The 22,861-nt window shown below is 43.2% G+C and overlaps 1 protein-coding gene across 1 annotated transcript in view; it reads left to right on the forward strand.

Moving 5' to 3' along the window:
- The first annotated feature begins 19,328 nt into the window (after positions 1-19,328).
- The window catches only part of PCDH1 (protocadherin 1), a 204,307-nt gene continuing 200,774 nt past the window's right edge, over positions 19,329-22,861 (forward strand). The window contains exon 1 of the mRNA XM_073649745.1: positions 19,329-19,509. The gene's annotated coding sequence lies outside the window, so the exon portion shown is untranslated. The remainder of the gene's footprint in view (positions 19,510-22,861) is intronic.

The raw sequence follows: 22,861 nt of genomic DNA on the forward strand, positions 1-22,861 counted from the left end.
GGATAAGGGGAAAAAATGGAAGGTCAGCTCACCACATTAACTTGTTACTTCATGGCTTGAACTCAGCAATGCTGTCCTAGTCTGGGACGTAGGTAATAATGAAGCAAAAAACAGGGAAAAGATCCTTCAGCGAAAAAATTCTTTAAAAATAGCAAATCTTTATTATTCCATCAGGAGACGATTAAAAGCATGCTGACACCACTAGAAACCCATGAAATACCGGTGTTTCCTGGGTTTCTAGTGGAGTCAGGATGTTTTTAATCGTCTCCTGATGGAATAATAAAAATTTTCTATTTTTAAAGAATTTTTTCGCTGGAGGATCCTTTTCCTGTTTTTTGCGTAATCTCCAATCAAGTTGATCTCAAAGGTGTTGGATGGTTTGAATTCAGGGCTCTAGGCGGCCGGTCATATTCTTCTACACCAAACTCCCCCAACCATGCCTAAAATTAGGGGACCTAGACCAACCACTGAAAAACAACCTTATACCATTAAGCCTCCTCCACCAAACTTAACAGTTGGCACAATGCGGTCAGGTAGGTAATACTCTCTTGGAATTCACCAAACTCACACTTCTCCTTTAGAAGACCAGACAGAGAAGTGTGATTTGTCACTCCACAGTGAGCCTGTACTTTCTGTTCCTCTTTTGAGTGATGACACCACTCTTCAATAACATCTGTTTCAGGTGTGAGGTTGTTCTCTGCTCGCTGGTTCTCTCCTTACAATGCGCACTGACAGCGCACTCTGTTGCCAGCTCTTAGTTTCTACTTAGAGCCGGTGAGGGAGCACTGTCACTGTGCATTGACAAAAATATTGCACAGTAGGAAAGGAGCTCTTACTGCGCATATGTCGAAACTGACAACTGATGCTCAGTACATCAGGGACTAGCCCAGTCTCTGAAACGGATGTCAATGATGACGCTTCATTTCAGGGTGAGGATAGAGGCTGTGGCAGTGATTGCAGCCTCTTATCCCCTGATGATGTTTGAGTATTCCAGCATGCATTGGGGATTCTCAAATGAAGCGTCATTAAAACTGAAATAGGTAAAAAAAAATACTAAAGCAGTTAGAATAGAGAGGGGAGGATAGGGACTCTTGAATTAAACTATATTAGAAAAACTATTGTATTATAAAAATAAATAGAGAGACAGTTAGGCTGGGTTCCAGGAAACACAACGCTCCTCCGCCCTGCTGGTCAGCACCTCCGCTGGTCTTCCCTGTTTCTTTCCTGGTCTGTGTGGGATCACTGCAGCTCATCAGTGGTGTATGAATGCTATGGCTACTAATAAGTTGTAGTGGTGAATCGCTGACTAGGCCAGGAAGAGAAGAGGAGACCTTCATCGGACCTGGCTAGTGCAATGTGCCTTTTTTTTTTAATAGCACACCCAGGCAATATATTAAATAAAAAAAAGTAATGGAAAACCGCTTTAAAAGCGAAAGGTGTCTCATACAAGTGGGTACCCCGAAAAACCGAGGTTTACGGTACTTAAATTTTTTTTATTCAAAATAAAATCTTGAAAACATTAATTCCCTTCAAACTATGGTCCATTAGATAATATACACTTGTCCCAATATTTTTGCACTGTTACAAACATTTTTTATATTCTTCAATATAAGTGCCTCCAGCTATTTTTTCTTAATCTCTTCTACGTCCTATAAACGCTTCCCTTTAGGTTTTTCTCCATTCTTGGGAGTAAGAAGAAGTCACAGGGGGCTAGGTCGGGCTAGTAAGGGGGGTGAGAAACCATTGTCATGCCGTTTTTTGCCAAAAATGGGTTGGTTTTCAACGTTGGTGGGCAGGGGCGTTGTCATGATGAAGCAGCCAATCCCCCGATCACCACAATTCAGGTAGTTTTTGTCTCTGCCTCACGCAATCGCTTCATCACTTGCAGATAGTAATATTGGCACACTGTGGTGTCCTGAGGAACAAATTCAACTTGAACGACTCCTTTGATGTCGAAAAAACAAACCATCATGGACTGTAAATTTGATTTCACTTCCCGTGCTTTTTTTGGTCTGGGCGATGAAGCTATCTTCCACTATTCTACTGGCTGGACTACTGTTTTGCTTCAGGATCATAGGCGTAACACCAAGATTCATCCCCTTTGATGACTTTTGACAAAAAATCAGGGTCACCCCCCTTCCTTGCCTGACCCAGCCCCCTGCAACTTCTTCTTATTTCCAAGAATGAAGAAAACCTAAAGGTAAAGCGTGTTCAGGACATAGAAATGGTTAAGAGAAAATAGCTGCAGGCACCCAACAACATTAGTTCAGAAAAATATAAAAAATGTTTCAAACAGTGGAAAAATTGTTGAGACAAGTGCATATCATCTAATGGACAGTAGTTTGAAGGGAATTAATGTTTTCAAGATGTTATCTTAAATAAAAAAATGTAAATAAGCAATTCTCGTTTTCTTGGGGTACCCCCTTGTACATGTTTGGTTGAAAGTTCATCAGTATGGGGAACATTAGGAGGAACAGCTGTCGGGCAAATAAGCCAACAGCAATGTATAATTCTGGCATCTTCTTATAAAGCAGGAGAGACTTCGGGCCCCCATAGGCACCTGGAACTAGACATAATTGTTCCACCTGCAAACTCTTCATGACATGAGCAGAAGGTTGGGCTGTGAATTAAGACCAAAAGAGGGGGCTCTATTTTAATGTTTGTTGTGGACTCCTCTCTACTTCTTATTCACCACAATCCTCAGTTTATTATAAAAAAAAACCCTCCCATTTGTAACAAGGATAATTCATACAATAACATTACGCTAGAGAATTTCTAATCATGCAACCCCCAAAACTAATTATTAAAGTGGTCTCAAAGGGGGACCTGACTTAAAATGACAGTAGCGGATCTGGTAGAAAGGCTCGTTAAAGTCATACTGCTACAAACTAGTGACATGATTGGCTGCACTCTAATTAATATTGACTTGCACGCAAACTAGTTGTCATGGCTTCACTGTGTATTATGACAGCTCCGAAGAAAGACACTATCCTGTAATTAGTATTAACAAGGTATCCTGCAAAGGATGTGTATGTGCATGGCTTACCACCACCTGGGACTGTCAACTGGAATCAGCAACTAGTATAAACTAGACCCAAAGCTGGCAACTAATCATATCCAATGCCAGCCCCCTGATGGACATATTTATATGGGCAACAAGACCATGTTCTTTGCTGGACAATGTTAATAAATGAAGCCTAATGAGTCCACACCTCAAGCTTGTATCATGCCTACGGTTAGTAAGAAGCCATTGACCTTTACTGTGTGAAGACCCAGATACCATTATTATTCCTGATTGATATCATGTCTATTATTGATCAAAATAATAGAACAGATTTCGATTGGTCATAAGTGATGACTTGCCATTGGCTTCTGGTGCCAGCACATATAATTATATGGCAGAACAAGTCCCGGATTCAAAACTGACCAATACAATATCAACACCGAGTTTACCAGATCATAAAATGTATACTATAATCCAGTCATAGACTAAACCTAAGGGACAGTTATCAGCAGAAAATGACTTATTGTTGAAATCAGGTTTTTGTGTTAAATGAATTTTTTTCCATATTATTTATTTATTTTACTCACTTATATAGCGCCATTAATTCCACAACGCTTTACAGACATTATGGGCACTGTCCCCATTGGGGCTCACAATCTAGATTCCCTATCAGTATGTCTTTGGAGATTAGGAAGAAACCGGAGTACCTGGATGAAACCCACGCAAACACGGGGAGAAGATACAAACTTCTTGCAGATGTTGTCCTTGGTGGGATATGAACCTAGGACCCCAGCGCTGCAAAGCAACAGTACTAACCATGTCATCATAACAATCAGCATGCACTATGCTATTATAATCTATATTAAACATAAAAAAACAGAACTCTAACAATTGTCACACTGGCCACTGGGGCTTTTTTAGTCTGTAACTTCTTGATGTTTCAGGAAACAACACATGTATATAGCCACAAAAGCACAATGCCCCGCTGCCGGTCTGGAGTCCGTGCACTGCATTTTTCATATGGATGCTTCAAACCATCTGCACTTGGTGAGCTGAATATTTCCTTTTCTCCCCTCCCTATGTTTTTTCACACATAGCCACAATGGTCAGACCCCATTGGAGTGTCTAATGAGCCTGTGAAAAGGTCATAGTGAAGGGAGGGGAAGTAGGGTCAAGTGTGACATTGCCTATTGAGATCCTCTCTTATCAGCTGTGTATAGAGGTGTTACCTGTTATTGTAATCCTGCCTCTCATAATATGGAGACTTTGCTGAAAGAATAGGAAGTATGGCCCCGATCTATCAGAAATTTCAACAGAATTCTGAAGTAAATTGCTTTGAAAAGTTGCAAAATGTTGGCACAACTCAGAGTTGCAGAAAACCTTTGCCACTTTTGGCATTTTAAAGCCAGTTTCTCCCAACTCTGACAAAGAGAGGCAGAGCTGGGGCATGATGGGGGTGCGGTGGGGATGTGACATCACAGCTCGTCTAATTCAAAAATCTAACTCCACTCAGGGACTAGGGAATTATTTGTAGTGAGGTGCACAGAGCCACAAACCACTTGCCAGATGTTCCAGACTCATGAATAGGCATGCACCTCTTCATAAATTAGGACCGTCTAACTCCAGCAGGTCCCCTGATCGACGATTGACAACAGCAAGAAAATTGCTGGTCCTGAGGACCTAGGAGTCTAAAAAAAACTCAGTGGCAAGTGTAAAACTTGCAATATATTACTAATTTGACTTTTTGGTTTTTTAAAATGTATATACACTACTCAAAAAAATAAAGGGAACACTCAAATAACACATCCTAGATCTGAATGAATGTAATATTCTCATTAAATACTTTGTTCTGTACAAAGTTGAATGTGCTGACAACAAAATCACACAAAAATCATCAATAGAAATCAAATTTGTTAACCAATGGAGGCCTGGATTTGGAGTCACCCCCAAAATTAAAGTGGAAAAGCACACTACAGGCTGATCCAACTTCGATGTAATGTCCTTAAAACAAGTCAAAATGAGGCTCAGTATTGTGTGTGGCCTCCACGTGCCTGTATGACCTCCCTACAGCGCCTGGGCATGCTCCTGATGAGGTTGCGGATGGTCTCCTGTGGGATCTCCTCCCAGACCTGGACTAAAGCATCCGCCAACTCCTGGACAGTCTGTGGTGCAACGTGACGTTGGTGGATGGAGCGAGACATGATGTCCCAGATGTGCTCAATCAGATTCAGGTCTGGGGAACGGGCGAGCCAGTCCATAGCTTCAATGCCTTCATCTTGCAGGAACTGCTGACACACTCCAACCACATGAGGTCTGGCGTTGTCCTGCATTAGGAGGAACCCAGGGCCAACCGCACCAGCATATGGTCTCACAAGGGGTCTGAGGTTCTCATCTTGGTACCTAATGGCAGTCAGCCTACCTCTGGTGAGCACATGGAGGGCTATGCGGCCCTCCAAAAAAATGCCAGCCCACACCATTACTGACCCACTGCCAAACCGGTCATGCTGAAGGATGTTGCAGGCAGCAGATCACTCTCCACGGCGTCTCCAGACTCTGTCACGTCTGTTACATGTGCTCAGCGTGAACCTGCTTTCATCTGTGAAGAGCACAGGGCGCCAGTGGCGACTTTGCCAATCCTGGTGTTCTGTGGCAAATGCCAAGCATCCTGCACGGTGTTGAGCTGTGAGCACAACCCCCATCTGTGGATGTCGGGCCCTCATAACACCCTCATGGAGTCGGTTTCTAACCGTTTGTGCAGACACATGCACATTTGTGACCTGCTGGAGGTCATTTTGCAGGGCTCTGGCAGTGCTCCTTCTGTTCCTCCTTGCACAAAGGAGGAGGTAACGGTCCTGCTGCTGGGTTGTTGCCCTCCTATGGCTCCCTCCACATCTCCTGGTATCTGTTCCATGCACTGGACACTACGCTGACACACATAGCTACCCTTCTTGCCACAGCTCCCACTGATGTGCCATCCTGGATGAACTGCACTACCTGAGCAACTTCTGTGGGTTGCACTGTAGACACCGCCTCATGCTACTGTACCTCTAGGGGTGAGAGCAATGGCAAAATGAAAAAGTGACCAAAACAACAGCCAAAAAGATTGAGAACAGAGAAATGGTCTGTGGTCACCACCTGCAGAACCACTCCTTTATAGGGGGTATCTTGCTAATTGCCAATCATTCCTAGCAGTTGTCTGTTCCATTTGCACAACAACAGGAGAAATTGATTCACAATCAGTGTTGCTTCATAACTGGACAGGTTGATTTCACAGAAGTGTTATTGACGTGGAGTTACATTGAGTTGTTTAAGTGTTCCCTTCATTTTTTTGAGCAGTATATATTAATTATATAAATAAAAGATTTTAGATAATAATAATAATAATAACTATATCTCAATTAACCAACTATAACGTGCAAATAACAAAGTCATGAATTACCAGGTTATTATCCAAAAAGTTTCATGATTTATCTATCCATACAAAATTACACCAGAATCTAAAACAGGAATACTACATATGATAAAAATGGTGGCATCAACAGAGGACAGGACATGAAATAGAATATGGCTAGTGCATAAAATATGGGCACAGAATTAATAGCCTACAGCAATTAGCCTGTTAACCATAATAATACCAGAAGGAAGTAAGATGAAAGACACAAACGCCACAAAACTAACAAGATATATAGTTTACAAGATTCAATAGTAGTTAATGCAGTCGAAAGCTCAGAGTAACATAAAGCAAAAATAGCATGAAACTAAAACTGCAGCAGTACAAAATAAGTAGAGAGTGACTCAACAGCCACCATGCTGAGCTCAGCGGTTTCGCCCACCACTGATGCCCATTTCTGTACAGTCTTCATAAAGGTTTGGCGTCTGAGTGGGACCTTAAAATCACGAGGGCATCAGTGGCTGCATGTATCCCCCATACTGAAATGTCCCCTCACTCTTTCACCAGCTCTGCCAGAGGGTCAAAGATGGATTCATAGATGCCAGCTCAGGGGAGGGGGGGGGGCAGATGTGACACTACCTGATGGGCACAAATTACCTCTGACCACAACACACACCTTCATGGTGGTAAGGACCTTTTTATTTTTTGCTGCCATGTTAGCTCCATTCTTCCTCCCTCCAGGGGGCTCTGCACTTTGTGTGGTGGTATACTTCGCACATTTTGTGGTACTTGTGGGTGGATTTAGGGCATTGTTTCCACATGAAGTTATTCTCTATTAATAGGAAAGGGGATAACTGGTTGATCACATAGGGTGCAACGGCTGAGACCAGAGCAGGCTCTAAGTGTATGAGGGTCTTTCATTGATTGTCGCAGTGGCACTTTCTACTTTTCCTTCTCACCTTCCCAACACTAGAAGATTTTTACTTTTTTGGACGATGGAATTGTATCAGGGTTTGTTTTTTGTGGTATGAGTGGCAGTTTTTATCATTACATTTTGGGGTCCATAACATAGTGTAGCATACCTGGCGGTGTTCTTGCATGGTGTTCCATCTCTCATCATGCAAGATCGCAAACTTCATCTCCCGCCCAGCTTCCTGGTCTGGCTTCTTTCCTTGTGCTCTGCTCTGCTCCACTTTGGCTGCATAGGGCGACGCCCGCTGAACTTCCTGTTTCTTGTACCTGCTGCGGACACGCCCCTGTTGCACCTTCAGCCTATTGCTGTCCATCTTTGGGTATTTATACCACCTTCTTCCTCAAGATGGCGCCTGAGCATTGTTTCTTGTTAGTTGGCTTTTTGTCTCTGACATGCCAGGTCCTTTCCTGTTTTCCTGCCTGTTTTCCAGTTCTGTGTCTGAACTGTGGTCTGTTCTTGTGAACACGCCTCTTGCCTGTTCTTTCGCCTTCTAGGGGCCGTATTCCTAGATCTGCCTGTCTGTGCCTTGCGGTATCTGTTCCCGTCTGAACAGAGTCCTGTTTGTGTCTCTGCCTTGCGGTATCTGTTCCCGTCTGAACAGAGTCCTGTTTGTGTCCCTGCCTTGCGGTATCTGTTCCCGTCTGAACAGAGTCCTGTTTGTGTTCCTGCCTTGCGGTATCTGTTCCCGTCTGAACAGAGTCCTGTTTGTGTTCCTGCCTTGCGGTATCTGTTCCCGTCTGAACAGAGTCCTGTTTGTGTTCCTGCCTTGCTGTCTCTGTTCCCGTTCCTCTGTTCCCTGTTGTCTGTGCTTCGTTTCTACTTTAACCTTGTCTCCCTTTTCCCTCTGTCTGTTTTCTGCGTCTTTCTGCAGAGTCTGAACCCGCTCCTAAATTCCTTCTCGTCGTCTCTGTACCTCTGTTGTGAATTTAGTGTACGCTCGCTACTTCTATTTAAGTACTGTGCGTGCTTCTGGTTCTGCCTTTCCTTCTCCGTCTGTTCTTTGTGAACAGAGTCCTATCCCCTTGCCTTGTTTACCGCTCTGCGGTGTCCGCTCTGCTCCTGCTTAGCTTGCCGCTCTTGCGGTTTCTGCTCTGCTCCTGCCTTGTTTACCGCTCTGCGGTGTCCGCTCTGCTCCTGCTTAGCTTGCCGCTCTTGCGGTTTCTGCTCTGCTCCTGCCTTGTTTACCGCTCTGTGGTGTCCGCTCTGCTCCTGCTTAGCTTGCCGCTCTTGCGGTTTCTGCTCTGCTCCTGCCTTGTTTACCGCTCTGCGGTGTCCGCTCTGCTCCTGCTTAGCTTGCCGCTCTTGCGGTTTCTGCTCTGCTCCTGCCTTGTTTACCGCTCTGTGGTGTCCGCTCTGCTCCTGCTTAGCTTGCCGCTCTTGCGGTTTCTGCTCTGCTCCTGCCTTGTTTACCGCTCTGCGGTGTCCGCTCTGCTCCTGCTTAGCTTGCCGCTCTTGCGGTTTCTACTCTGCTCCTGCCTTGTTTACCGCTCTGCGGTGTCCGCTCTGCTCCTGCTTAGCTTGCCGCTCTTGCGGTTTCTGCTCTGCTCCTGCCTTGTTTACCGCTCTGCGGTGTCCGCTCTGCTCCTGCTTAGCTTGCCGCTCTTGCGGTTTTCACTCTGCTCTTGCCTTGCTTGCCGCTCCTGCGGTTTCTGCTCTGCTCTTATCTTGCTTACTGCTTCTGCGGTTTCCGCCCTGCCCTGCTTCTGCCCGCTGCTCCGGCAGTCCTGTACTGCCCTGCTTGTGCTCGCTGCTCCTGCAGCCCCGTCCTGCTCTGTTCTTGCCCACCGCTTCGGGCGTTCCCTCTCTGCTGTGGTTGTCTACCGCATCTGCGGTTCTGTGACCCAGTCTGTACTGGGTCTTAACCTCTCTGTGCTCCAGCCCGTCCTTTCGGCCAGTACCTCCCTGCCTGCATACTCGCCTGTATCCACCCATCTGCATACCTGCCGTGTTTGCTTACATCCACCAGTCTGTGCCAGCCTAACCTGCCTGTTCCAGTAATCCTAGTGTGGGTCAACCCCCGTGTCCGGAGTTTGACCTGGAGTAGCACCTGGTCCCTCTGCCCGGTTTCTCCCTGGTGCACTGGCGTCGTATGCCGTCGTGCCACCTTGGTCGGATCGGCCAGATACTTAGTCACGCCCCTCCAGGCACTCTCCGGTCCATGGTCCAGTGGAACCACAACACCCGCACACGCCAGTCAGTCCAGGCGTGTGCATAACACATAGTAACATTGATTTTAAGGTTGAAGGAAGACTAAGTCCATCTAGTTCAACCCATAGCCTAACATGTTGATCCAGAGGAAGACAAAAAAAGACCACATGGCAAACACTAAGCTCCACATTGGGGAAAAAATTCCTTCCTGGCTCCATACGACAATCAGACTAGTTCCCTGGATCAACACCCTACCAAGGAATCTAGTATATATAACCTGTAATATTATACTTTTCAAGAAAGGAATCCATGCCCTTCTTAAATTTTAACAGTGAATCAATCATTACAACATCATGCGGCAGAGAGTTCCATAGTCTCACTGCTCTTACAGTAAAGAATCCCCGTCTGTGATTATGATTAAACCTTCTTTGCTTCAGACGTAGAAGATGCCCCCTTGTCCCCGTCTCAGGCCTCAGAGTAAAAAGATCAGTAGACAGGTCTTTGTACTGTCCCCTCATATACTTGTACATAGTAATAAGATCACCCCTAAGCCTTCTTTTTTCCACAGTAAATAACCCCAAGTGTAATAACCTGTCTTGGTATTGCAGGTTCCCCAGTCCTCTAATAACCTTAGTCCCTCTTCTCTGCACCTGCTCTAGTTCAGCTATGTCATTCTTATACACCGGAGACCAGAACTGTACACAGTATTCTAAGTGTGGTCGAACTAATGACTTGTATAGCGGTAAAATTATGTTCTCCTCATGAGCATCTATGCCTCTTTTAATGCATCCCATTATTTTATTTGCCTTTGCAGCAGCTGCCTGACACTGGCCACTAAACGTGAGCTTGTCATCCACCAATACAAAATTTGAGTTACAGTTTTGCCCAGTGATTTACAATTAAGCATATAATTATACATTTTATTTCCTCTGCCCAAGTGCATTACCTTACATTTATCCCCATTAAAGCTCATTTGCCATTTATCAGCACAAGCTTCTAGTTTACATAGATCCTCCTGTAATATAAAATTGTCCTCCTCTGTATTGATTACCCTGCAGAGTTTAGTGTCATCTGCAAATATTGAAATGTTACTCTGTATGCCCCCTACAAGGTCATTAATAAATATGTTAAAAAGAAGCGGGCCCAATACTGACCCTTGTGGTACCCCACTGTTAACTGAGACCCAGTCTGAGTGTTTTCCATTAATAACCACCCTTTGTTTCCTATCACTGAGCCAGTTCTTAACCCACATACATATATTTTTTCCTATCCCCATTGTTCTCATTTCATGTATCAACCTTTTGTGTGGAACCGTATCAAAAGCTTTTGAAAAGTCCATATACACAACATCCACTGCATTTCCTAGGTCCAGTCCGGAACTTGCCTCCTCATAAATGCTGATCAGATTAGTTTGACAGGAACGGTCCCTCGTAAACCCATGTTGATATTGGGCCATATTCCTCTTCAGATACTCTAGTATAGCATCTCTTAGGAAACCCTCCAGGATTTTACCCACAGTAGAGGTTAAGCTTACTGGCCTATAATTTCCAAGTTCAGTTTTTGTCCCCTTTTTGAATATTGACACCACATTTGCTATACGCCAGTCCTGTGGTACAGACCCTGTTATTATGGAATCTTTAAAGATTAAAAATAATGGTCTATCTATGACTTAATTCCTGCAGTACTCGCGGGTGTATCCCATCCGGGCCCGGGGATTTGTCAACTTTAGTGATTTTTAGACACCGCCGTACTTCCTGCTGGGTTAAGCAAGTGACATTTACTGGAGAACTTTTGTCATCACTGATCATGTTTTCTGTCATGCGATTTTCTTGTGTAAATACTGTTGAAAAAAAATCATTTAGCATATTGGCTTTTTTCTCATCCTCATCTACCATTTCACCCAGACTATTTTTAAGGGGGCCAACACTATCATTTTTTAGTTTTTTACTATTTATGTAGTTAAAGAATATTTTGGGATTATTTTTACTTTCTCTGGCAATGATTCTCTCTGTCTCAATCTTTGCTGCCTTGATTTGGTTTTTACAGAATTTATTTAATTTTCTGTATTTATTTAATGCCTCATCACTACCTACTTGCTTTAGTTCTCTAAATGCTTTCTTTTTGTCACTTATTGCGCCCCTTACAGCTCTATTTAGCCATAGTGGTTTCCTCCTATTTTTAGCATGTTTATTCCCATAGGGTGTATATTGTGCACAGGTCCTATTCAGGATGCTAATAAATGTCTCCCATTTGCTTTGTGTAGTTTTATGTCTCAGGATATCGTCCCAGTTTATTGCACTAAGATCATCTCTCAACCGTTGGAAATTTGCCTTCCTGAAGTTTAGTGTCCTTGTAACCCCTCTACTACACATCTTATTAAAGGCTACATGAAAACTTATTATTTTGTGATCACTATTACCCAAGTGACCCCCAACTTGTATATTTGATATGCGGACTGGCCTGTTGGTTAATATTAGGTCTAGCAGTGCCCGCCTTCTTGTTGGGCCCTGAACCAGTTGTGAAAGGTAATTGTCTCTCATAGTTGTCAAAAACCTATTTCCTTTGCTGGAACTACAGGTTTCTGTTCCCCAATGTATTTCAGGGTAGTTGAAGACCCTCATAATAATCACTTCTCCTTGAGTCGCTGCTTCAGCTATTTGCTTTATGAGGATATTCTCCGCTGCTTTCATTATTTTTGGAGACTTATAACAAACCCCTATCAGTAATTTATTCTTTTTCCCCCTTCCCTTATCTCCACTCACAGGGACTCTACATTTCATTCTTTCATTCATTACAGACTCTTTTCATTCCATATTTTGGGAGAAAAAAGTGACCAAAAAGAAGTGATTCTGCCGGTTCAATTTTTCTTTCCCCAACGTTCACCATATTGGATATATTTTGTTATTTTATTAGTTTAGAGAGTTGCGCATACAGCAATATCAAATATTCTATTTTTTTATATTTTATTTATGATCAATATTCAAGTGAATTAGGCAGGTTGCAGTTCTCTGCATAGTGACGCAACGTCAAACTGCAGCTCAACTATTTTTATTATTTGTGGGATTCGCATAGGTCAGAATCACACCTATCACAAAGTGATGGCAAAACCTAACTAAAATATAATTTTTTTAAGATAATAATAACCCCTCAAAGGGATTAGCCACTAATTAACATGTCCCTCTCATGTGACCTAACTCCAACAGATAAGCATTTCACCAAATGCTTTGCATTGCCAAATCCTGCTTTAACTTGAGCAGTTGCCTGAGCTGTCACCTGAACTGTAAAGTGAGCTGTGACCTTAGCTGTGACCTGAGCTCTATCCTGAGCTGTAACTTGAGCTGTAACCTGAGCTGTAACCTGAGCTGTAACCTGAGCTGTGACCTGAGCTGTGACCTGAGCTGTAACGTGAGCTGTAACCTGAGCATTGACCAGAGCTGTAACCTGAGCTGTGACCTGAGCTGTAACCTGGGCTGTACCTGAGCAGTGACTTGAGCTGTGACCTGAGCTGTAACCTGAGCAGTGACCTGAGCAGTGACCTGAGCAGTGACCTGAGCAGTAACATGAGCAGTAACTTGAGCTGTGACCTGAGCTGTGACCTGAGCTGTGACCTGAGCAGTGACCTGAGCTGTAACCTGAGCTGTAACCTGAGCTGTAACCGGAGCGGTAACCTGAGCTGTGACCTGAGCTGTAACCTGAGCTGTGACCTAAGCTGTGACCTGAGCTGTGACCTGAGCTGTAACCTGAGCTGTAACCTGAGCTGTAACCTGAGCTGTGACCTGAGCTGTGACCTGAGCTGTGACCTGAGCGGTAACCTGAGCGGTAACCTGAGCTGTAACCTGAGCTGTAACCTGAGAAGTGACCTAAGCTGTAACCTGAGCTGTACCCTGAGCAGTGACCTGAGCTGTGACCTGAGCTGTAATCTGAGAAGTGACCTAAGCTGTAACCTGAGCTGTATCCTGAGCAGTGACCTGAGCTGTGACCTGAGCTGTAATCTGAGCTCTATCCTGAACTGCGACAGAAGCTGTAACCTGAGAAGTGACCTAAGCTGTAACCTGAGCTGTACCCTGAGCAGTGACCCGAGCTGTGATCCGAGCCATGACCTGAGTCGTGACCCGAGCCGTGACCGTAGCTGCTCTTCTGGTCGCATGACCTCTGGCTGAGAATCTCCTGCTTCCTGTGATGTCACATCAGATTCTCCCTCTCTTCTGGGCTCTGGACAATGACAGGTGGGCGTGACTTGGTTATGGTGGGTGTGCCTAGTTGTGTGGTTGGTCATGGCTCCATTCAGCTGAGCTCAGGACTGTTCCTATGCATGCTGTTGCTGCAGCCCCAGCTCTCCTTGTATCTGTATGCATACAGCAGGGTATATATACATGCGTGTACGCCTATTGGAGACAGACACTCAGACGCAGTAGACTGCATCTGGGATCCGCCTTCAGTAGGCGTACACGCCCGAAAATGATGCACATCAGGGCGCACGTTCGCTCTGTCAGCACCATTACAGTCTAAGGCCCCATCAGTGCATACATGTGAACCGCATTTGGTGGGAGTTCGGACGTAAGCCCAGACAGGGCCACTAAACGGGTACCAAAACTTAATGTGAATGCACCCTAAGCGCTAAGATTAAAGCAAGCATTGAATATATGAAATTTGGCATTACTGCTTTATAGAACACACTTATAAAAATGAAGGTACTTAGAGCATAAATTGTCCAATTTATGAGAGCCCACCAGCCGTGTCAAGGTATACCTTTCTTTGATGGGACCCTAAAGGTAATATTTATCACACATGCCTCTCCTGGGCTAAAAGATACAACTATAAAGGGCAGTTAGCATCCAACACTGATTAAAAACAGCCTTAGGCTACGGTCACATGGCTATACATTCTCTCATCATGAAAATTACACTCTGATCAAATTCTGATCCAGGTGTCGGTACAGTGTAATCCACTGTACATTGTGAGCAGAAGATGGAGAGCAAAATTTCTCTATCTTTCCCATTCTGTGAGTCCACGGAAATTGGACTGCACTCAGATGTCATCAAAGTGCAGTCCGATAATGGGTGAGGTGCATCCAATTTCAAGGTGAAATCACAGCATGGTGCAATTTTTTCACTGACAGATTCTGTCAGCAAGGCCCCATCGAGTAACATCGGTCCGAGTGCTAACTGATAAAACATCGGATAGCACTCGTCCGATGTATACGCTGGTGTGAGCGAACCCTTAGGCTTATGGGAGGAGTGCTCAGTCTATCTATCCATCCATCTATCTATATTTCTTCTATCCCTCTTTTCCTCTCTGGTGTGATGGTGCTTTATGCATTACTTTTGTTCCCTACAGTCCTGTAGAGGAGATGGTTCTGGGTGGGAAAGGTTAAGGCAGAGTTACAGGGGGTGTCATAACTTCTGACTTGCAGCCCAGCACAAGGAATGATGGGAAATGTAGTATGAAAGGAGCAGAGGATTCTGAAGAGGAAGTGATGACTGTGGCAGCAGAGCTTATGCCGGGACACAGGAAGCGAACCAGAAAGGCATAAAACAGCATGAAACTTGGCAGAAAAGTTACATGGAGTTATTTAGGGGCACTATTTTTACACAGGTTGTCAGACTTAGGCTGCAAGTCTGCAATTACTCTATGTGACTGCAGACTTGTGAATCCTCACACCGTGCGCACTGTGTGCTGTGAGGGCTCTCCGGTATCGGGAGCAGTGGGTGTGTGACCACAAGTATGGGATTTGCATGCATATATATTTGATGGAGGAAGGTTGGACATGATGGACCTGCACGCACTGTGTGGATTCACAAATCCACAGTCATAAAGAGAGACTGTGGAAAGCCGGACAACTCCTTTAAGCATTTATGGCAGAACCAGTAACTGAGTCAGGGTAGTGGACAACTACCAGTGATTATCTCATTACAATGGCAAAGTGATATGTGTCTGCAAATTAATGGTTCTTGAAGCTTATGAGTTGGAGCAGTATAAATGAGCCGGTTTTAGAACTTGAGCAATATTGACAAAGGTCAAGTTTTGATGGTTAGACAACCAGGTCTGAGCATCTCCAACACCATAGGTCTTGTGGGGTGTTCTCGCCATATAGTGGTTATTACCTACTAAAAGTGATCTGAAAACAGACAACTGGCAAATTGGCAAGAAGGTCATGGGCACCCAAGGCTACTGATGTGAGTGGAGAGTGAAAGCTCGCCCTTCTATTCTGATACTACTAAATTGCTGAAAATCTTTATGCTGAACATTTTGCAGCTGTTCTTATCCTACACATTGGATTAAAGTTGTCCGAACTCACTGACTTCTGCGTAATCCGATGACCATCTAATATGTATGTGGGCCTCACAACTGTACACTGGCAGATTATGTCAGGGTACACAACAACTTGGTAGGTGGAATTCAATCACCAATTTTTTTCGTTCTACAGGCACCTAAGCCACTGCCAGATCATTCTCTCGGCTCTCCCAATGGAGAACACAAGTCGAGCTGAGCGCTTAGGTGTATGGAAGAGGGGGGTGGGTGACCAAAAGAAATCTAATGTGTATGACTAGCTTAATAGTACTGCTGAAGTGTGACTACTGGCCGAAATGAATAAGTGCAGTGCCAGACTCTACTCTCCATCCTTCCTGCTCAGAGATCTTTTGGGCCTTCTAGGTTCGAGTGCCTACAACCAAAACAACCACTATGATAACTTGGGGTCTTTGTAATTTAAGGACATTAAGTTTGGGGTGTTTGAGGGTCTGTCGGTGACCAGGGCTGTGGAGTTGGTAAGCCAAACCACGGACTCTGACTAGGACTCCACAGCCCTGCCTCAGTACTGAGCGTGTACATAAAGTGCAGCACAGATTCATCTCAACTAGAAGTCAAGATCCTTAGATCAAGAACAGAACACACATTTATAGGACATTTCTAGTAATGCACGAAGGTGCTTGGATAAGGTGTTATCTGAGCACGCTTGGGTGCTAACCGAGTAGCTCCGGCGTGCTCGAATGCTATGTTAGGTAATCCCTGCATGTTTTGAGGCTGTCTTAACAGCCGAGAGACATGCAGTCGCGGCAACTCGAACATAATATTCGAGCACACCGAAGCTACTCAGTTAGCACCCGAGCGTGCTCAGATAACACCTTATCCGAACATGCTCACGCATCACTAGACAATTCATAACTTTCCCAAATTCTTATGAAAAGCTTTACAGCACATCCTATACTGAACCCAATTTATTATACATTTTAGGATTCGGAGTCGGTCCATTTTATACCGACTCCAACTCCGACTACACCAAAATGGACACTCACTCCACGACTCCAACTCCAACTCCACAGCCCTGGTGGTGACATAGCCTGTCTAAAGGGCAGAGTCATATATGCCATTTAAAATTGTAGTCCGTCCATAATTTTCAGTTAATTGCCCAGAAAAATGTTTTGAGAATATTAGCAACCCTGATCTATAGATATTAATAGTCAGCCTCTTGATGCACCCATAAGCGTGGCCCGCAAGCAGCTTCAGTGAGGAAGTTGTGTGTATCACATAAAAAATGTTTTCTTTTTTGGTTTGTCTAAAAATTCACAACAAGACAAGAGGGATCCGGTCGCTTATTTAATAACCGGTTACAGATAGAAGAATGGCCACAACAGCCTTTATTAAAATTACTACAAGACAAAACCCGGAGCGTCTACAACAATGGCGACTCCACAACTTTATAAGCAATGTAAACATTTACATATCTACATAAAAGGCTCATATAGGTCTAGGCCAGAGGCAAACCCCACATCATTGAAAACGGCCCATGGCCACACCGCACCAGCCCAGGGAGTAAGAGATTAACATCACACAATTTACACCTTCACCACCGGGCGATTTTCCGTTTTTTCTTTTTCGTTTTTTCCTCCCCTTCTTTCAAAAGCCATAACTTTTTTTATTAGCCTGTCCATATAGCCATGTGAGGGCAAGTTGTAATTCTGAATGACACCATTTATTTTATCAAGTGATGCATTGGAAAGAGGGAAAAAAATTCCAAGTGTGTTGAAATGGCAAAAAGTGCAATTTCACAATTGTTTTTGGGTTTTTTACTTACCATGTTCACCAAATGCTAAAACTGACCTGGCAATATGATTCCCCAGGTCAGTACGATTATGCAGATACCAAACATGTATAGTTTACTTTTTTTATTTGCGTGGTGAAAAAAAAATCAGAAATTTGTAAAAAAATATAAAAAAATGAAAATGTTGCTTTTCTCACCATTTTCCGAGACCCGTAATGTTTTCATTTTTTAGGATCTGGGGCCGGGTGAGGGCTTATTTTTTGTGCCCTGAGTTGATGTTTTTACTGATACTATTTTGAGTTAGATACAAGGTTTTGATTGCCTTTTATTGCAATGTTGTGAGGTTTTAATTTTTTTTCTTGTTACGTCATTTACCGATGGGATTAATTTACTTTATATTTTGATAAATCAGACATGAACGAACGCAGCGATATCAAATATGTGTATTTTTTCATTTTTTAAAATTTTTTAATGGGGCAAAAAAAGGGGTGATTTGAACTTGTTTTTTTTCATTTTTTTTTTTCACTTTTTCCTGTATTTAAAGGGGTACTATGGGGAGATAAAAAAAAAAAATTGTATTGTCCCTGCCCTCATAAGCTATAAAGATGACATGCCCAGTATCTCCCCCTTACGCCCGGTAGTTATATTCGGATGTAACCAAAGTAACTATCCCCCCAATAGTGTCTTCCATCCGAAGCACATCACAATAACCCCCGCTGCTGCAACAAAATTGAACACATCTGAAAGCAGGCTCATCGATCGACTACAATTACCATCCCTCACCCATATATTATTTCTTTACTTATTCTTTTTTTACTGTACCTTTCATTTTCCCCTAATCTCCACTCCCAACCAATGAAATCCCTCCACTTATACTTTTTTATTCTTCCTTTCAAACTATTTAACCCTTTCACTCCCTCCCCCCCTGTCTTGTCATGTAGCCCATATGCCCTATTTGGGCTCCCTGGCTTATACTTTGTTCTCAGCAGCACATAATAATAATCTTTATTTTTTTTATATAGTGCTAACATATTCTGCAGCACTTTACATACATTATTGTCGCTGTCCCCATCGGGGCTCACAATCTAGATTCCCTATCAGGATGTCTTTGGAGTGTGGGAGAAAACCAGAGAACTCAGAGGAAACCCACACAAACACGGGAGAACATACAAACTCCTTGCAGATGTTGCCCTTGGTGGGATTTGAACCCAGGACCCCAGCGCTGCAAGGGTGCAGTGCTAACCACTGAGCCACCGTGCTGCCCGCATAAACAGGACTCGCGCTGTCGAAAACAATGGCAGCCCGTGACCATAGAATGATTACTGATCGTTCTGTGCACATCTGAAGTGCGGTCTGCCTGTCCGAACAAGCTATTAATCCACAGACCAACATGTTGCTGATCGGTGGTCGTTTAACGCCGCGCATCGGTTGGTGTCGATGCACCTTTTAGTCTTTTATAACATGATGGCACAACGGATGCTTCCCAGATCATCATCTTTAGGGTTAATCAGTCCTCTGCAGCATCCAGCCGCCTTGTATCATATTCAGATCACGTCAATCCTATGCCCGGGGGGGCATTGCCACCCAGTGTTTATTTTTTGATCGGCTTGGCAGGGGGGCATCTGACCAAGTCTCGCACGCTGGTCGTCGTGACAGCTCGGTGTCCCTGCTTGGGAACTGAATGCAGCATCTATTGGAAGGAAGCCTGATCTCGGGGAAATGCAGGCAGCAGCTCCCTCTGTTATCAGCCAGTGGAAGTGCACAGGCTCTGACTACCAGCTGCCAGCTCCCACCGCTTCTGTGTCTTCGCTGGTACAGTCTTTGCCTTTCCGATTTGCTTATTGTACGAGGCGGCGGAATTCTATATCCGAGAACTTCATTGTGTTATTTAGCTGCCTCCTCCGAAACAATACGGATTAAAAGTAGGAAGCTGCTTTAACCCCTCGGCTGCCGTGAGTACATCTCCAAAGCGTAGATTTTCTTTCCAGGCTTTTCTGATACTGAGCTTTTACATGCAGATGTAGCAGAGCTGGAACTGATAAGTGTGCTGCAGTAAATTGACCACACGTCTGTGCTCAAACATCTGAGTGAACAGACGGCACTGGTGTCATCAGTGTTTTCCATCTGTGTGTCCGTTTTTTCGATCAGTGTTTCCGTTTTTTCCATCAGTGTTTCATCAGTGTTTTCCATCAGTGTGCCATCCTTGTATCCATTTTTTCCATCCATGTGTCAACAGTGTTTTCCATCCGTGTGTCCGTTTTTTTCCATCCACGTGTCCATACTTACCATCAGTGTGCCCTCCGTGAGTCCGTTTTTTCCATCCATGTGTCATCATGTTTTCCATCAGTGTGCCCTCCGTGTGTCCGTTTGTTCCATCCATGTGTCATCATGTTTTCCATCAGTGTGCCTTCCGTGTGTCTGTTTTTTCCATCCACGTATCCATACTTACCATCAGTGTGCCCTCCGTGTGTCCGTTTTTTCCATCCATGTGTCATCATGTTTTCCATCAGTGTGCCCTCCGTGTGTCCGTTTTTTCCATCCGTGTTTCCGCTTTTACCATCAGTATGGTCATCAGTGTTTTTTTCAGTATGGATAAAGAAAGAATTAAATTACTAAGCTTCTCCTATACTTTGCAACGTTAAACACGTACAGCACACCGATGATAGCACACTGATGCCATCCGTGTGCCGTACGTTTTTTTTCACGGACCCATAGACTTGTATTGGCCCTTGTCATCCGTGCTACCAGAAAATAATGGACATGTCTCCCTGTGTTTTACATGGACAGACGGTCTATGTAAAAATACGGACATGTGCATAGCAGCATAGGTTATAATGATTACATGTGGTATCCGTGAAAAATCGGACAAACTCAGAGCTACTATATCTACCCTTAGTATATACTTCATCTAGACTTCCAAAGAATTGACATATACAAGTAGATGTAGCAGAGCTGCGTTGTTTGTACATTATGATAACTCACTATGCGGCAGTAGATTGACCTGCAATCCTAAAGCAACATGCACTACAGTGCCAACTGACCACCTGAGCTCTGCTGAATGAGACAAACTCAGATCTACTACATCTGTATATAATATAATTTATTCAGACTGCCAAGAATTGATATTTATTGAGTATTTTATTTATACAGTAAATGTATCAGAACTGAAATACTGGGAACAGTTACCCCCACACAGTCAGGGCGGAGGGTCTCTGTGCCCCGCTGAATGGTTCACAGGGGGGAAGGGAATGTTTTACCAGAGCAGCAATGGGAAAAGACATTCGCTGAGCCCAGGGCATCCAACAGTAACAAGTGTGAAGCAACCTTTCCTAACCACAGCTTTTCTGTAAGCTTACATTAATGACTATGAAATGCTACAATATGATCAGATGTGTAGAAAATCCCTTTAATTTTTAAAAACATTAAAAAAAAAATTCCCCTACTGTAAGGAATGTAAAAATAACATTACATTTCATTTTATTTTTCTTCCATTGCCCTAATGGAGCATTGAAAGCTATAATTTTTTGTGAAGTACAGAAAGAGTAGGCTCCTGGTACAATGAAAGGTTCTGCAAGAAAATTGTAGAACCTATATAAATACATATATATATTATTCAGATCCTCACCATATTTTCTGTATGCTGCCGGTGCATGTGGAAATTTTTCTTTTTTAATTCAGATATTCAGAGACTTAAAAGGGGTACCGACTCCAAATATAGCGGATGTTCAAATTCCTCTATACTTATTGGGCCCAATTTATTATTTTCTAAATCACTTCTTTATTTATTTTTTTGTCTTAAGGGTTTTTTTTTTTACGCCAAATTCATTTAATTTTGCACAAAATAAAAAAATATTCTTTATTTTTGCCTTTAGCCTACTTTATTACTTTTAAGAGTAGAATAAAATTGCATGATCTGCTAAAATGTTGCAAAATTTGCATCAAAATATCAGGAGTATATAAAATGATAGTGGTAAACTGAAAAACAAATAAGAAAAGGTGCACTAAAAACTCGACAAAAAAAAAAATAAGCGCAACTGAAATAATGAATCAGGTTTATTATCTTTTTGGAAAAGTCGTTGATTTTTACTTTTCAGTGTATAGGAGGAAATCCTCAGTGAATCTGCAGCAAAATCTACATGCCGCAGTGTGACTATTTTTTTTTCTCACTTTTCATTTCTATACAAGTTTTTTACAACCACTATTAACAATTTACGGTTTCCTATGTTACAGAATTGCAATGTATCCGCAAAAAATCGGATGCTGTTCTGTGTCTTTGTATGGCATCCGTTTTTTTTTCTCTGGACCCATAGACTTGAATTGGTGAGTCTCATCCGATTTACTAGTGTATGCTGCGATTTTTTTTCGCATGCAGATTCGGTCAGTGGAAGAAAAATAAAAAAATAAAATAAAAAAAAACCGCTCATCTGCACTGCCTCAGTGGTCTGAGCATGGTCTGTTTTTTTCCAGCACTCGGACCGAAAATATGGTCGTTTCCAGACCATAGTCAGAGACAGCACTCGTTTTTTTCTGGCAATCCCATAGACAATGAATGAAGTGAAGGCGGAGCATGGCACACATTTTAAATGGGGCTATGTAAAAGCTGCTTCCTCAGATTCAGTGCCGTGTTCTCAGAATCAGTGCAGGTACCAGCAAACAGCAAATTATACCCTATATTAAGGATTTTGGAAATAACCCTTTATTATGCCAGCAGCACATATCTCTCTCCTGGCTAGGTAGTTGGTCCATACGGATACCATGTCTGGACTGTATAGAGAATTGTTCAGACTGGATTCAAATGCAATTATCTGAAACCAGGATTGGGTCATTCAGGCTTTTGGATGGTTTTCATTCACTTACAGCAAGCAGAAAAAAAAGCATGTAAAAAAAATGTGCATAATATTGTAATCTGGAACGATTAGTATTTGCCTGTAAAAAAAATTTCAGATTTGTTCTTAAACAAAAGCGATATCATCTAGAATTGCAGCTGATGTTATCTGCCGACATAAAATTCTATAAAAACATAAAACGTGTTAAAAAGTAAGAAGAGATTATTTACCAATACGATATAAAGTTATAAAAAACATAACCCATTAAGGGCTCATAAACACATCATTTTTTTGCGTGTTTTTCACGGATAACACTCGTACCTATCAAAGCGAATGGTGCCGTTCACATGTCCGTGAGATTTTGTGGACTGAGCTGGATCTGCGCAAAATCGCGGAGACACATTTGAGTGTCGGATCAATATCGGCAATGCAAATTTGGACACCCTCTGAGGGTGTTTTGATTTTATTGGATTGTTAG

Source organism: Phyllobates terribilis, unplaced genomic scaffold (assembly GCF_046119375.1).
Source record: "Phyllobates terribilis strain yellow unplaced genomic scaffold, ASM4611937v1 Scaffold_10__3_contigs__length_209671492, whole genome shotgun sequence".
In the NCBI taxonomy this organism is placed as follows: domain Eukaryota; kingdom Metazoa; phylum Chordata; class Amphibia; order Anura; family Dendrobatidae; genus Phyllobates; species Phyllobates terribilis.